The sequence below is a fragment of the Ambystoma mexicanum genome, chromosome 1q (assembly GCF_040938575.1).
Source record: "Ambystoma mexicanum isolate Mex_15411 chromosome 1q, UKY_AmexF1_1, whole genome shotgun sequence".
NCBI lineage: Eukaryota > Metazoa > Chordata > Amphibia > Caudata > Ambystomatidae > Ambystoma > Ambystoma mexicanum.
In genome coordinates, this window is record NC_090922.1 from 1,525,168,972 (window position 1) to 1,525,185,668 (window position 16,697).

Consider the following 16,697-nt stretch of genomic DNA (forward strand, 5'->3'; position numbering starts at 1 on the left):
TCTCGAGCGTTAGTGCTATTTTTTCGCGCTTTTTACAAAAAACTTCGATTCTTTCGGTCAAAAGAACCTCAAGCTCCACCGATCCTACATCCGATCAACGGGGACCCGTGTCGGATTCATCTGTGCCCCTCAAGGGTGAAGATTTCGTCGAGCTACACTTCGGAGGACTCCAGAAGCTTCTCAGGCCCTGTCTCGGAGATGGCCCAGGAGAAGGGAAGCTCGACGCCCGGAAAGCTGTTCAGGGTCTGCCCTGGATGCCAGCTGCAGAACGTCTTCAAGGAGGACGAACACTCTTTCTGCCTTTACTGCCTTCATGAGGACAAGACGCACGTGGAGAAGGACTGTGCGTTTTGCGGCAACATGTCGGAACGGACCATGAAGGACCGCCATCAACGTCTCGCCAACTGGCTGGAGGGTAAGAGCCCGTCTGGCGAGAAGAAGAAGAAATCCGAGCGGTCTTCTAAGACCTTTGAGGGCGCCCCGGCGACGGGGGCCCAACATAAGGCCAAGCACTGCGAGTCCGCTGGCACCGGGAGCGCCGAACGGTCGGGCTCTGCGGGCGCCAGGCAGGGCGCACCCTCCCCGGCACCATCAACCACGAGCCAACGCTCTGGGTCGGGTAAGAGGAAGGCCGAGCACCCGGTGAAGCTCCTGGAGAGGCCCCGGTCGAGCTCTAAGGCAGAGGAGGAGCGTGGCAGTGCCCCCTCCCTCAAGGATAAGGCGGTGAGCGCACCTAAGGTGGTGAAGGCCTTGATCCATCCGACCAAGCCCTCTATCGAAACGGTCGCGGCGGCCCTGGCTCAGCCTGTGGTGGCTGCACCAGTGGTGGCGACCTCAGGGCACAGAATCTCCCTGCCTCCTCGGAGGGAGTCTTCCTTTGTGCCCATCGATAGGACCCCCGTGAAACCCTCCGTGGGGAAGAAGAAGGGGGGGCAGGGCGTCGTCGTAGAGTTGGCCTCAACCTCAGAAGAGGAACTGATCGAGGTCTTAAGCCACGGCCTAGGCGTGGAAGAAGGCCAGCCCGTCGGAATGGACCCCGACGCAGGTGACGACGACGACATCGTCGAGGATACCGACGGGGCCCCTGCTCGCCCGTCGGATTCCCCTCTGCCAGCGCCGCAAGACAACTCGGCGGCCATTTTGTTGGCCATACAGTCCTTATGCTCCGAGATAAGGACGAGGCTACCGTTACCGACGGAGGAACCTCTCCCGTCGGGGGATCCAGAACCGGGACCTTCTGGTGTTCCCCCTACCAAGAAAAGAAGGATCCATCCACCACCTCCTTTTCAACCGTCGCGCCCCTTCCAGCCCTCCTCCCCGTCCACCCGAGGGGATGATACGGGGACTGACACGGCAGCGACGGGTACGGACGACGAGGCATACGACGAGGATTTTCCGTCGTCGCCTCCCACCAGGGCCTCTCCGCCCGACGAGATCGGATCTATCCACTCCATGATCTCCAGGGCTTCCGAGCTTTTCCAACTCTGCCCTGAGGAGAAGAAAAAGGAAGGCTTCCTTTATCAGCGGCGCGAGGCCAAGAGGAAGACGGTCCTCGCAGTGCCTCTGTTGGACGACATTTGGGATGAGGGCCTTTCCCTCCTCAAGAACCCTTCCACGACGCCAGCTAGAAGAGACCGGTACGAGAAAAAGTACCGGGTCCCGGACACGGCCCCCCTATGCCTCCGGGCGCAGCCTACCCCGGACTCCGTCGTCTCCGCGGCAGCCAGGAAGAAAGCGGGGGGGGGGGGGGCGGCCTCCACATCGACTTCCCCGCCGGACGGCGAGGGAAAGAAATTGGATACTATGGGGCGTAGAGTCATCTCGTCGGCAGCGACGACGATTAAAGCGGCCAACGCCTTGGCTATCGTGGCCCGCTACGACAGGGAGCTCTGGTACAAGATGGCTCCCCTGCTGGATTTTCTGCCGGACGACAAGAGGGCGGAGGCCCTTGAGATCCTGCAGGAAGGTGAGGTGGCCTCGGACCACGCCATCACCGTGGCGACGGACATCGCCGACACTGGATTCCGCCAGCTGGGCAACGGTGTTTGCCTTCGACGTCGTGGATGGCTCAAAGCTACGGACTTCCGGCAGGACGTCCAGACCAGAGTCCTGGACATGCCCTTCGACGGGAACAACCTGTTTGGGAAGACAGTGGACGATTCCCTTCAGGCCATCAAGGCGGATACTGAGACGGCCCGGGCCCTTGGAGTCCTGCAACGACGGACGCCCTTTCGGAGCGGCGGAGGCAAGGGCGCCTCCAAAGGTTCCGGCGGCGGTTTCGCTTCCTACCGTCAAGCGGCCCGCTCGTCGTCGCAAGAGGCCTACAGAGGACGAGGCAAGTCTAGCGGACCCCGCCGTCGTCGCCAAGGAGGTCAAGGCGGCAAGGCCGCGTCCAAGCAGGATTGAACCGGCCTTGGGGTCGGGCCCCCACCGAAGCACCCCGGTGGGAGGCCGGCTGGCGGGCTTCGTCAGCGTGTGGGAGTCCATCTCCACCGACCGTTGGGTGCTGGACGCCCTGGCCCGGGGCCACGCTCCTGGAGGTAAAGGCGATGCTCAGAAAGGGCGCCATCGAACTCGTCCCAAAGAGGCTTCGGGGCTCCGGAGTCTACTCGAGATACTTCCTCGTGAAGAAGAAGACGGGAGGATGGCGCCCCATCCTGGACCTGCGACGTCTGAACAAGTTCATCAAGGCGCAGAAGTTCCGGATGGTCACCCTCCAGCACGTCCTGGGTCAGCTGGAGGAAGGAGACTTCCTATCGTCATTGGATTTGGAGGATGCCTACTTCCACATTCCCATCCTAAAGGGGCACCGCAAATTCCTCAGATTCGTGGTCCAAGGGCGTCATTACCAGTTCAAAGCCCTTCCCTTTGGACTACGGTCGGCACCCAGGGTATTCACCAAGTGCCTTGCACCGGTGGCGGCGCAGCTGCGCCGCGAGGGGATCCACGTCTACCCCTACCTGGACGACTGGCTCATCCGCGCCAAGACGAGGGAGCTCGCCGTGGTCCACACGGCAAGGACCGTCCAACTCCTCACGGACCTGGGATTCTCCGTGAACTACGCCAAATCCCACCTGGTGCCCGCGCAAGTCGCACTGTTTCTGGGAGCGAGGCTCGACACAGTGTCCCTTCTGGCCTCCCCGTCGGAGGAGAGGACCAGGACCATCTTGGGCAAGGTGCAACGGATGTTGGTGGCCGACGCGGCCAAAGTGAGGTCCATCAAGTCCCTCCTCGGGATGATGTCTTCCTGCATCTACCTCATTCCCATGTGCAGGCTCCGGATGCGCCCGTTGCAAGAATTCCTGGATGCGCGCTGGATCCAGACGACGGGCAGCTTCGAGGAAAGGATCAAGCTCGACGAGAGTTTCCGACGAGCGATACGGTGGTGGGGCACCCGCGCGCATCTGACGGCGGGCATGGACTTCCAGACCCCAGCCCACCAGGAGACTGTGACCACGGATGCCTCCCTGGAAGGGTGGGGAGCGCACACCGAAAATCTGCACGCAAGGGGACTCTGGCTCCCGACGGAGAAGTCCCTACATATCAACGTCCTGGAGCTCCGTGCAGTGTTTTGGGCCCTCAGGTCCTTCCTTCCGTCCCTCAAGGGCAAGGTGGTGAGGATCTTCACCGACAACACCACCACCATGTTTTACATCAGGAAACAGGGCGGAACCAGGTCCCCAGCGCTGTCCAAGGAGGCGCAGGACCTGTGGCATTGGGCCGTCGCCCAAGGGATTTTTCTGGTGCCGTTTCATCTGGCAGGGATAAAAAACACCATCGCCGACTCACTCAGCAGGGAGCTGCGCTCGTGCCACGAGTGGGAACTACGGCAGGATCTGGTGGATCGCCTCTTCCGACGGTGGGGCACACCCCAGATCGACCTGTTCGCGACGGCGACGAACACCAAGTGCCGGAGGTTCGCCAGCAGGTTTCCCCAGACGAGGAGCATGGGCGATGCTTTCTCGTTCCCCTGGGAGGGCCTGTTCCTCTACGCGTTCCCTCCCTTGCCTCTGCTAATCCGGCTCGTCAACCAGCTCAAGAGGTCACGGTGCAGGATGATCCTCGTCGCACCTGCGTGGCTGAGGCAGATATGGTTCCCGGACCTTCTGGACTTGTCAGCGTCCCCGCCGATCAAGCTGCCGGCGGACGCGGATCTACTCTCCAGGGAAGGAGGCGCCATCCTCCACCACGACCCGAAGTCGCTGAACTTGCAGGCCTGGCTCCTGCAGCGCTAGAGTTTGGAGGATACGACATACCGGCCGATTGCAGAGAGGTTCTTGCAAAGGCCAGGGCGTCCTCGACTCTTAAATGCTACGGACACAAATGGAAGAGGTTCTCTGTCTGGTGCCACGCACAGAAGATTAACCCTCTACGGATTACGGCCCCCCAAGTACTGCCGTACCTGCTGACGCTGGCCAAAGCTGGTCTGGCACACGCGTCCATCAAGATTCATCTTGCTGCGATCTCCCGATACACCAGAACCACGGGGCGGACGTCCTTGTGGTCTCATCGTCTGGTGAAAGAGTTCATGAAGGGACTGTTCAGATGGTTCACGCCGGTGAAGGCTCCGGCCCCGGCGTGGGAGCTCAACGTGGTGCTGACCAAGCTCATGGGACCTCCGTTCGAGCCTCTGCACTCGGCCCCGTTGAAGTTTCTATCGTGGAAAACAGCTTTTCTTGTGGCCTTCACCTCCGCACGACGAGTGGGAGGGATCCAGGCCCTTTCCTGCAAGGCCCCGTACTTGACTTTCCACGACACGAGGGTAGTGCTCAGGACGCACCCCTCCTTCATGCCCAAGGTACCGTCGGACTTCCATCTCAACGAACCCTTGGTGTTACCTGTGTTCTTCCCGTCGCCTTCGTCGCCGGCTGAGAGGACTTTGCACTCGCTGGATGTAGCTAGAGCGCTGAAGTTCTACGTGGACCGCACGAAGGGTTTTCGGAAGACGTCACAACTCTTTGTGAACTTTGGACCTGTCAATCAGGGGAAGGCTCTCTCGAAGGCTTCCATCTCCAGATGGCTCTCCGGCTGTATCATGTGCTGTCACCGGTTGGCAAACCGACCGCTGCCTGGCCGTCCGAGAGCCCATTCCACCATAGCGATCGCAGCTACCACGGCGTTCCTATCTGGTGTGCCCCTGCTGGACATATGCAGGGCTGCTACGTGGAGGTCGACGCACACCTTCACGAAATTCTACTGCGTCGACCGGGATTCCAGGGAGGAGTCCAGGGTCGGCCAAGCAGTGCTGCGCAACCTGTTCGCCTGAGGTGAGCCTGGTGAGGAGGTAAGATGCTTAATGTTGAGTTGATGTGATGCTTAATGTTGAGCCTTTGCCACCTCCCGTGGTTGTGCATGTGTGTACTGCTATGTATTCTTTATTCATGAGCATGTGAATCCATGCCAGACCCCATGCTGGAGAAGGAACAAGTTACTTACCTGTAACTGTTGTTCTCCAGCATGGGTCTGGCATGGATTCACATGCGAACCCTCCCGCCTACCCCTCTGCGGCTCTTCACTTGGTCATACTGCCACTTCACGTGCTTCCAAATCTGAAGATGGCTGCCAGAGGCGGTGCTTAGGTAGAGGGCAGTCATTGGCTGTGGTCAGTATGACGCAGAGACCAGTGATTGGTTATTACTACGAAAGACAGATCAGAAACGAAACTGATACTGGTTTTTTCTTTACCGAGGATTCCCAGCCTGACGACGGGGAATATTCATGAGCATGTGAATCCATGCCAGACCCATGCTGGAGAACAACAGTTACAGGTAAGTAACTTGTTCCTTTCACTCCATGATCGCCAGGGCATCCGAGCTCTTCCAGCTCTGCCCGGAGGAGAAGAAGAAGGAAGGTTTCCTTTATCAGCGGCACGAGGCCAAGAGGAAGACGGTCCTCGCGGTACCTCTACTGGACGATATTTGGGATGAGGGCCTAGCCCTCCTCAAGAACCCATCCACAACGCCGGCTAGAAGAGACCGGTACGAGAAGAAGTACCGGGTCCCGGACGCGGCCCCCTTGTGCCTCCGGGCACAGCCTACTCCGGACTCCATCGTCTCCGCGGCGGCCAGGAAGAAAGCGGGGGGGTGCGGCCTCCACGTCGACTTCCCCGCCGGACGGCGAGGGAAAGAAATTGGACACGATGGGGCGCAGGGTCATCTCGACTGCAGCAACGACGATTAAGGCGGCCAACGCCTTGGCTATCATAGCCCGCTACGACAGGGAGCTGTGGTACAAACTGGCTCCCCTGCTGGACTTCCTACCGGACGACAAGAGGGCGGATGCCCTGGAGAACTTGCAGGAAGGAGAGGTGGCGTCGGACCACGCCATCACGGTTGCGACGGACATCGCCGACACTGGATTTCGCCAGTTGGGCAACGGCGTGTGCCTTAGGCGGTGTGGATGGCTCAAGGCTACTGACTTCCGTCAAGACGTACAAACCAGAGTCCTGGACATGCCGTTCCATGGGAACAACCTGTTTGGGAAAACAGTGGACGATTCCCTTCAAGCCATTAAAGCGGACACGGAGACGGCCCGGGCGCTCGGGGTTCTCCAGCAACGGCGGCTGCCCTTTCGGAGCGGCGGAGGCAAGGGTGCCTCCAAAGGTTCCGGCGGCGGATTTTCCACCTACCGTCAAGCGGCCCGTTCGTCGTCTCAGGAAGCTTACAGGGGACGAGGCAAGTCAGGCGGACCCCGCCGTCGTCGCCAAGGAGGTCAAGGCGGCAAAGCCTCGTCTAAGCAGGATTGAACCGGCCGTGGGGTCGGGCCCCCACCGAAGCACCCCGGTGGGAGGCCGGCTGGCGAGCTTCGTCAGCGTGTGGGAGTCCATCTCCACCGACCGTTGGGTGCTGGTCGCCCTAGCCCAGGGCCACGCGCTCGAATTTCAAAGAAGGTGCCCGCGCGTCCCCCCCTGTGGCCAGGAAAGAGCTTCACGTCCCTCAGCTTCTCCGGGAGGTAAAGGCGATGCTCAGGAAGGGCGCCATCGAACTCGTCCCAAAGAGGCTTCGGGGCTCCGGAGTTTACTCAAGATACTTCCTCGTGAAGAAGAAGACGGGAGGATGGCGCCCCATCCTAGACCTACGACGGCTGAACAAGTTCATCAAGGCACGGAAGTTCTGGATGGTCACCCTCCAGCACGTCCTGGGGCAGCTGGAGGAGGGCGACTTCCTGTCGTTGTTGGATTTGGAGGATGCCTACTTCCATATTCCCATCTTAAAGGGGCACCGAAAATTTCTCAGGTTCGTGGTCCAAGGGCGTCACTATCAGTTCAGAGCCCTTCCCTTCGGTTTACGGTCGGCTCCCAGGGTATTCACCAAGTGCCTTGCACCAGTGGCGGCACAGCTGCGCCGAGAGGGGATCCACGTCTACCCCTACCTGGACGACTGGCTCATCCCAGCCAAGACGAGGGAGCTCGCCGTGAAGCACACGGAAAGGACCGTCCAACTTCTCACGGACCTGGGATTCTCCGTGAACTACGCCAAGTCCCACCTGGTACCCGCGCAAGACGCACTGTTTCTGGGAGCGAAGCTCAACACAGTGTCCCTTCTGGCCTCCCCGTCGGAAGAAAGGACCAGGGCCGTCCAGGGCAAGGTACAGCGGATGTTGGTTGCCGACGAGACCAAGGCGAGGTCCATCAAGTCCCTCCTCGGAATGATGTCTTCTTGCATCTATCTCATTCCCATGTGCAGGCTCCGGATGCGCCCGTTGCAGGAGTTCCTGGACGCGCGCTGGATCCAAACGACGGGCGACTTCGAGGAGAGGTTCACACTCGACGAGCGATCCGGTGGTGGGGCACCCGCGCGCATCTGACAGCGGGCATGGACTTCCAGACCCCAGGCCACCAGGAGACAGTGACCACGGATGCCTCCCTGGAAGGGTGGGGAGCGCACACCGAAAATCTGCACGCGAGAGGCCTCTGGCTCCCGACGGAGAAGTCCCTCCATATCAACGTCCTGGAGCTCCGTGCAGTGTTTTGGACCCTCAGATCCTTCCTTCGTCCCTCAAGGGCAGGGTGGTGAGGATCTTCACCGACAACACCACCAATTTTTACATCAGGAAACAGGGCGGAACCAGGTCCCCAGCACTGTCCAAGGAGGCGCAGGACCTGTGGCATTGGGCCGTCGCCAAAAGGATGTTTCTGGTGCCGTTTCATCTGGCAGGGATAACAAACACCATCGCCGACTCACTCAGCAGGGAGCTGCGCTCGTGCCACGAGTGGGAACTACGGCAGGATCTAGTGGATTGCCTCTTCCGACGATGGGGCACACCCCAGATCGACCTGTTCGCGACGGCGACGAACTCCAAGTGCCGGAGGTTCGCCAGCAGTTCTCCCCAGCCGAGGAGCATGGGCGATGCTTTCTCGTTCCCCTGGGAAGGCCTGTTCCTATACGCGTTCCCTCCACTGCCACTGCTGATCCGGCTCATCAACCAGCTCAAGAGGTCACGGTGCAGGATGATCCTCGTCGCACCTGCGTGGCCGAGGCAGATATGGTTCCCGGACCTTCTGGACTTGTCAGCGTCCCCGTCAATCAAGCTGCCAGTGGACGCGGATCTGCTCTCCAGGGAAGGAGGCGCCATCCTCCACCACGACCCGAAGTCGCTGAACTTGCAGGCTGGCTCCTGCAGCGCTAGAGTTTGGAGAATACGATATACCGGCCGACTGCAGAGAGGTTCTTGCAAAGGCCAGGGCGTCCTCGACTCTTAAATGCTACGGACACAAATGGAAGAGGTTCTCTGTCTGGTGCCGCGCACAGAAGATTAACCCTCTAAGGATTACGGCTCCCCAAGTACTGCCGTACCTGTTGATGCTGGCCAAGGCTGGACTGGCGCACGCGTCCATCAAGATTCATCTTGCTGTGATCTCCCGATACACCAGAACCACGGGGCGGACGTCCTTGTGGTCTCATCGTCTGGTGAAAGAGTTCATGAAGGGACTGTTCAGATCGTTCCCGCCGGTGAAGGCTCCCGCCCCGGCGTGGGAGCTCAACGTGGTGCTGACCAAGCTCATGGGACCTCCGTTTGAGCCTCTGCACTCGGCCCCGTTGAAGTTCCTGTCGTGGAAAACAGCGTTTCTTGTGGCCATCACCTCCGCACGACGAGTGGGAGAGATCCAGGCCCTATCTTGCAAGCCACCATACTTGACTTTTCACGACACAAGGGTGGTGCTCAGGACGCACCCCTCCTTCATGCCCGAGGTGCCGTCGGAATTCCACCTCAACGAACCCTTGGTGTTGCCTGTGTTTTTCCCGTCGCCTTCGTCGCTGGCTGAGCGGACTTTGCACTTGCTTGATGTGGCTAGAGCGCTGAAGTTCTACGTGGACCGCACGAAGTGTTTTCGGAAGACGTCACAACTCTTTGTGAACTTTGGACCTGTCAATCAGGGGAAGGCTCTCTCGAAGGCTTCCATTTCCAGGTGGCTCTCGGGCTGTATCATGTACTGTCATCGGTTGGCAAACCGACCGCTGCCTGGCCGTCCGAGAGCCCATTCCACCAGAGCGATCACAGCTACCACAGCGTTCCTATCTGGTGTGCCCCTGCTGGACATATGCAGGGCTGCTACGTGGAGGTCGACGCACACCTTCACGAAATTCTACTGCGTCGATCGGGATTCCAGGGAGGAGTCCAGGGTCGGCCAAGCAGTGCTGCGCAACCTGTTCGCCTGAGGTGAGCCTGGTGAGGAGGTAAGATTGCTTAATGTTGAGTTTGATGTAATGCTTAATGTTGAGCCTTTGCCACCTCCCGTGGTTGTGCATGTGTGTACTGCTTTGTATTCTTTATTCATGAGCATGTGAATCCATGCCAGACCCCATGCTGGAGAAGGAACAAGTTACTTACCTGTAACTGTTGTTCTCCAGCATGGGTCTGGCATGGATTCACATGCAAACCCTCCCGCCTACCCCTCTGCGGCTCTTCACTTGGTCATACTGCCACTTCACATGCTTCCAAATCTGAAGATGGCTGCCAGAGGCGGGGCTTAGGTAGAGGGTAGTCATTGGCTGTGGTCAGTATGACGCAGAGACCAGTGATTGGTTGCTACTACGAAAGACAGATCAGAAACGAAACTGATACTGGTTTTTTCTTTACCGAGGATTCCCAGCCTGACGGGGAATATTCATGAGCATGTGAATCCATGCCAGACCCATGCTGCAGAACAACAGTTACAGGTAAGTAACTTCTTCCTTCTTGTGGATCACAAAAATCAACATGACAGGCATGGTAGTAGTAATACTCGATACAAAATTTTATTTAAATCATAAATCTAAAACATTTTAAAAACACAAGTGAAAAGCCTATAATAATTTTGTCATTTCATTTCATATAAGCAAACAAGTGCTCAAGTGTGGGGTTAGTATGTGACAGATACAACTGTTCTGATGTTTGATAATCTGCTTAGAATCGCATGCTTTGCATAGTCTGACATCCAGTGGTCACTGCTGAGTATTGCATCTTGTTTTTCGAAAGTTGAAAAGGGGACGTCGACATAGGTGGGTCTGTAATACTATCCCTATAGTGATGTGCAGTGTACCCAAAATCCTTCACGCGTCGAGATCCCTCATTGTTTTTTTCCGCCCAGAATACTGGTCGCCTCATGCGGACTCGTAAGAGACATTGCCATTTACCATTTATTCGACCCTTGGTCGATTTGTCAGTTATTAACTTATACCACCTCCAGCCCTCTTTCGACGGCCATTCAACTTCCCCGCCGAGTCAAGATCTTCGGTGGCGGTGGTTTCGACGGAGGTGATCCTATCGGCGCTGCCGAAGACATGGCCCGGACTCGCCGGCCTACACAGTAGGGAAAGTGGGGGTTGGTGTGGTCATTTCTGTTTCTTCTAGAATGCCTTTCCTTTTCTCCCCCTTTCCTTCCGGGTCGTTATCACTGGTTACGTCCTCCGCTATGGAGAGGACTCCTTTTAGATTTTGCCCACGTTGTAACTGCAAATTTCCATGGAAGGACAAGCATAAGCGGTGTAACCGCTGCTTCTGATGCTTGTTAATCTACTTAGAATCACATTCTGTGCATACGGTCCGACATCCAGAGGTAACCGCGGAGTATTGCATCTTGTCTTTCGGGGGACCGAAAGGGGACGTCGGCATAGGCGTGTCTGAAACACTATTCTTATCGTGGCGTGTGTAGTACCCAAAATCCCTCACGCGCCGAGGTCCAGCAGATTGTTTTTTTCCGCCCAGATAACTGGTTGCCCTATAGCGGAGCTCTTCATGAGACATTGCTTATCTTACCGAATTGTCGGTTTAATCCCCGTTAAGTCACTTCGTCTATCAAGAACATCTTTGACGAAGACTACGGGGGAACCGCCTACGGCTGTGGATTGCGGCACCTAAGATCCAGCACCTAAGATCCTCAACGTGGTCGGGCTTTCTGGCCGGCCTACACAGTAGGGAGAGTGGGCTCGGGGTTTGCCATACTGCTATAAGATGTCTTTCCTCTTTTCCACTTCTTTCCTTTTTGGTCTGGTCACCCTTCCCTTCTGCTATGGAAAGGACTCCATTTAGATTCTTCCCTCTGTGAAGGGTCAGATATCCGTGGAAAGACGAGCACACTTTGTGTACGCTTGTCTCCCCCTAGAGGACTAAAGCGGTGTTCGGCGTATAAACTCCTAAACCTAATCCCTTAAGGAGCGCCGGTTGAAGCGGTGGGCCGCAGACGGTATGTCACGCGTGGAGCCTCCCACCCCTGCCGCGACACCAGCCGAGAGTGACGGGGGTACATCGGATGACCAAACGTCCAACACGGACGTTGTAGACCTTGAGGCGGATGATTTTTGAGCCGCCACGCCCGTCCCCGACCCTTCTAGGCTCGACTCCGGTCTTGCTACAGGGACCACACCCGGTGACAGGGGCGTACAATCGCACCACACAAAACACACAACCCAAGCGCCCTCCTCGACGACGTCGAAGAAGGCTCAAGCACCATCGGATCGATCTGATTCGAAGCCTTCCCTGCATCCGCAGCAGCGCATGACGACTGGGCTTAATAAACTTAAGAAAGGTGCTACTCCCCAAACTACACACGCCGAAGTTTCTGAACAAGAAACTTCGATGACTTTCAAGGTTTCCAAGGCTCGTGCAGGCCCGAAAACTACAAGTAGGCCTATAACCGGGAAGCCATCATCGGAGGCGTTGTCCCCCGAAGATTCGGTAACTATCAGTAAGAGCATCAACAGGATTGCTACGGCGGTGGGCCTTGTACCGGTTTCACCCACAGTTATGGGCCAATCTGCCGAAAGGTTTTCCACGGTTTTGGAAGACGATCCTGAGGACTCTTACGAAGAGAGCCAGGTACCCCTCTCAAATACCCTGAGGAGATACTCTGAACGCCTTAGGGCGGAGGACCTGGTTCCTGCTCAGCTGGTTCCATTTGGGTCATCCAAGTGGACCACGGTGCAATTTGAGGGGTATATGGATCGGCTGCAGCAGGTTTTCGGTGTTTCTGATCAACCTCCGCCAAAAAAAGCTCGGGTAGACCCTAACCCTCATACACAAGTTGCCCAACACCTAGATGTTCAACACTATGTTGATTATCAAGAAGATGGCCAGAAGGACACGTATAGAGACATCTATACAGAAGGAGAGGAGACTTCTTTTCTGGACAATTATGGGGAAGATCAAGGCGCAACGGACAACTTGGAGGACACCCAGCAGGACGATCACTATTCTGATATCGTTTGCCTCGACTCTTCCCCTATCCACACTGGTTAGGCAGGCTCCCCCGGTGGATGATCAAATGGCTTTCAACAACACATTGAAAAAAGCAGCGGAATTCTTTAAAATTGCCACGCTTGAGGCATTGCCTGAACAGGATTTCGCGGAAAACACTATTAATGACAAGCCTCCGGCTAGCCAGTCTACCCCCTCTTGAGCTCTGTAAAGAGACGGCTGGCCCCTTCTTTACTCACACCCGCTCAGACGATGGCTGTGAACCCAACGGTCGAAAAACTCTTCCGGCCCTCCCCCACCGACCCGCTTCACATCAAAGGGCACGCAATCCCAGACTCGCTGGTAGTGACCAACAATTGCAAGAGAGCAGGGGTTCCCCTTGCCACGGGGGAGTCGCCCCCGGATAAGGAGTCCAAAAGGTTATATGCCTTAGGCAAGAGGGTCACGTCGGCTGCTGTTTATACCGTCCGGATTGCCAATAACACTACGTTACTGGCAAGCTACGTCAACGCCCAATTGAACATACTCCCGGAAGGCCACCAGGAGGTTCCGGAACCAACCAGAGCCAAGCTTCTCGCCATTGTCTCGGAGGGTAAACTTGCCAATCAAAATGTTGTAAAGAATACCCCTGGACTCCGCAGAGACAGCAGGCAGGTCTCTTGCACAGGGTACTCTCCTAAAGAGACACACATGGCTGCGCAGGTCGGGTTTCAGGCCTGAGACCCAGGCATCCATCATCAATAAACCCCTAGAAGAGGCCAACCTCTTCGGGAAGGCGGTAGACGATGCGTTGGAGACAGCCAAGAAGGAGCATGAGACTATTAAGTCGCTGCACCAAATTTCCCAAAAACCCTCTTCACAGAGGGGCAGCTATTCTCGGCGGTCCTTACGAGGACAAGCCCGCGCCGCTCAAAATAATTTCGGCACGGGCAACTTCAACGCAAGTCAACCGGCTGCAAGCCCCACTTACTACCCCCAGAGGGGTCAGAAGCACGGAAAGAATGGAGGCAGAGGCTCCAATTCCAGAGGTGCGTCAACCTTGGGTCAGAAATGACCACCAAGCTCAGGTCCCCTCCCATGTCTCCCCGCTCGGAGGGCGATTAACATCTTTCCTCAAGGCATGGGAGGGGATAACTTCAGACCAGTGGGTATTAAAGACGGTCGCCCATGGTTATTGCGTGGAATTCACCCGACCCCCACAGTTCAGACCGCCGAAACATCGACGCCTTTCACCGGAACATCTGCAGATCCTGGTCCAAGAGGTGGAGGTGCTGCTGGGAAAGGACGCCATAGAAGCCGTCCCGATTCTTCAGGTAAACGAGGGTATTTATTCAATATACTTCCTTGTACCCAAAAAGAATCTCACCATGCGTCCTGTTCTAGACCTGCGCCCAGCGAACAAGTTCATAAAGCCCCAAAAGTTTTGCATGGTAACACTTCAAGAGGTGATCCCATTGCTAAAACAAGGGGAGTTCTTGACAACATTGGATATGAAAGATGCATACTTTCATATTTCAATGCTGCCAGCGCACAGAAAATTCCTAAGGTTCGTGATTCAGGACAAACACTACCAGTTCAAGGTACTCCCCTTCGGCATAGCCTCGGCGCCACGGGTGTTTACCAAGGTCCTGGCAGTGGCAGCCGCACACCTGCGCAGACTTTCAGTTCCAGTTTACCCTTACCTCGACGATTGGCTCATCACGGGGACTCGTTCGACGTTTTGTTTTTCGAACACCCAAAAGACAGTAGACCTACTGTTTAGCCTAGGATTTTCTATCAACGAAAAGAAATCCACCTTAGTCCCCAGCCAAGTAAAACAGTTCCTGGGGGCTTTAATTCGCACAGAAGACGGTCTAGTCTTCCCTTCCAGCGAGAGGGTTCAGAACATGCTCTCTCAAGTTCCTCAGTATGTAGCCAGTCGGAAGGTGACGGGACGCAAAGCTATGCGTTTGCTAGGGATGATGGCATCATGCATATACTTGGTCCCCCACGTGCGGCTGCGCATGCGTCCCATGCAGGAGTGGCTCAAGAGCCAGTGGTGTCAGGCCAGCGGACAATGGGAAGATCTGTTAGTTGTCTTGCCAGCCCTCGTTCTCTCTCTGCAGTGGTGGTCGAGGGAGAACCTCTTGAAGGGGAAAACCTTCACCACCCCTGCAGTGGAAGCCACTCTCACGACAGACTCATCTCTCACAGGGTGGGGGGCTCACCTGCTTCAACAAACGGCGCACAGAGTGTGGTCCCCTCAGGTAGCGTCCAACCATATAAACCTACTGGAGCTACTGGCAGTGTTCAAAGCATTGAAGGCCTTTCAGGAGCAACTGCAAGGGAAGACAGTGCTGGTCCTAACCGACAGCACAACAGCAATGCATTATCTGAAAAAGCAGGGGGGCACTCACTCTCCAGGGCTATCCAAGCTGTCCCCAACATCTGGCTATGGGCTCTCAAACACAAGATGTTCCTGATATCCCAACATATCCAGGGGAACTTAATCTTCTGGCAGACGTACTCAGCAGAGCTGTTCCTCCGTTAGAAGAATACGAATGGCGTCTACACGAAGACATTGTATGAAACGTCTTTGCAGAATGGGGGTTACCAGAGATCGACTTGTTGCTACTCAGGAGAACGCCCAATGCCCAGATTACGCCTCCAGGTACCCCCAGAACCCATCCAAGGGGAACGGTCTCTGGATAACTTGGTCGGGGAAATTTGTTTACGCTTTTCTCCCGACTCGCCTTCTGAACAAGATAGTGCACAAGATGCACCAGGAACCAGTCACCATGATTCTGGTGGCTCCCATGTGGGCCCGCCAACCCTGGTTTGCGCATCTGATGGAAATGTCCCTCTCCCCACCAGTCAAGCTGCCCTGCCCATACAACATGTTGTCTCAGGACAGGGGGGAGACTCTGCACCCATGCCCACAAACTCTGAACTTAGCAGCCTGGCTCCTGAAGTCATAGTTTGGACATCTGCAACTTCCTCAAAGATGCATGGACATACTGAGGGAGGCAAGAAAGCATAACACACGTTATTGCTATGCCAGCAAATGGAAACGTTTTGTCATTTGGTGCAGTTCCAAAGGCGTCCACCCCACCGATTGTTCGCCTTCACACATTGTGTTATATCTAACCCACCTATTGGACTCTGGGTTAGTCTTCAATTCCTTAAAGGTTCACCCTAGCGGCGTTGTCAGCCTAGACCACATCACAGCAGAAGGTGTCGTGGTGGAAAATACCTGTGATTAAAGCCTTTATGGAAGGGGTTAAAATAATTTATCCCCCATCACTCACCCATCCCTTGGGTGGGATCTAAATGTGGTTTTAACTAGGCTCATGGGACCCCCTTTTGAGCCTATGCATAAAGCTAGTGTGAAAGACCTGAATTACAAGACAGCCTTTCTAGTAGCTATCACTTCTAGCAGAAGAGTTGGCGAACTACAGGCCCTCTCGATCTTGGACCCCTTTGTTACAGTCCACAAAGATAAAATAGTTCTGCGCACTCATCCCAGATTTGCGCTGAAATTTATTTCGAAGTTCCATGTGAACCAGTCAATCGAACTTCCCACGTTCTTCCAGAGACCTAATAACATGGCCGAAAGAAGCCTTCACACAATAGATGTGCGCAGGGCAGTCATGTTCTACATGGATAGAACTAAACCACTGAGGAAAACTAAACAATTCTTTGTTTCAGTGGCAGCTGGTAGAGAAGGGGACCCTGTCTCTAAATCAGCAATATCAAGGTGGATTGTCAAATGCATCACACTATGTTACACTCTGGCAAAGAGAGAACTGCCCTTCAAGCCTAGAGCACATTCTACTCGAGGCACTGGGGCATCCATAGCATTCATTGCAAATGTTCCCCTAGAGTCCATTTGCAAAGCGGCAACCTGGAGTTCTGTACACACCTTTATATTGCCTAGACACTCATTCTAGGTCTGATTCTCAGGTGGGATAAGCAGTATTGAGACATCTTTTTTCTACTGTTCCTTCTCACAACCCACCTCCAACTCCGGGTACTGCTCGCTA

The 16,697-nt window shown here is 55.8% G+C and overlaps 1 protein-coding gene across 3 annotated transcripts in view; it reads left to right on the forward strand.

Annotated features, from left to right (window-relative positions):
- ELOVL1 (ELOVL fatty acid elongase 1) overlaps nucleotides 1–16,697 on the forward strand; it is a 228,062-nt gene that overhangs the window by 162,545 nt on the left and 48,820 nt on the right. The window lies entirely within an intron of this gene.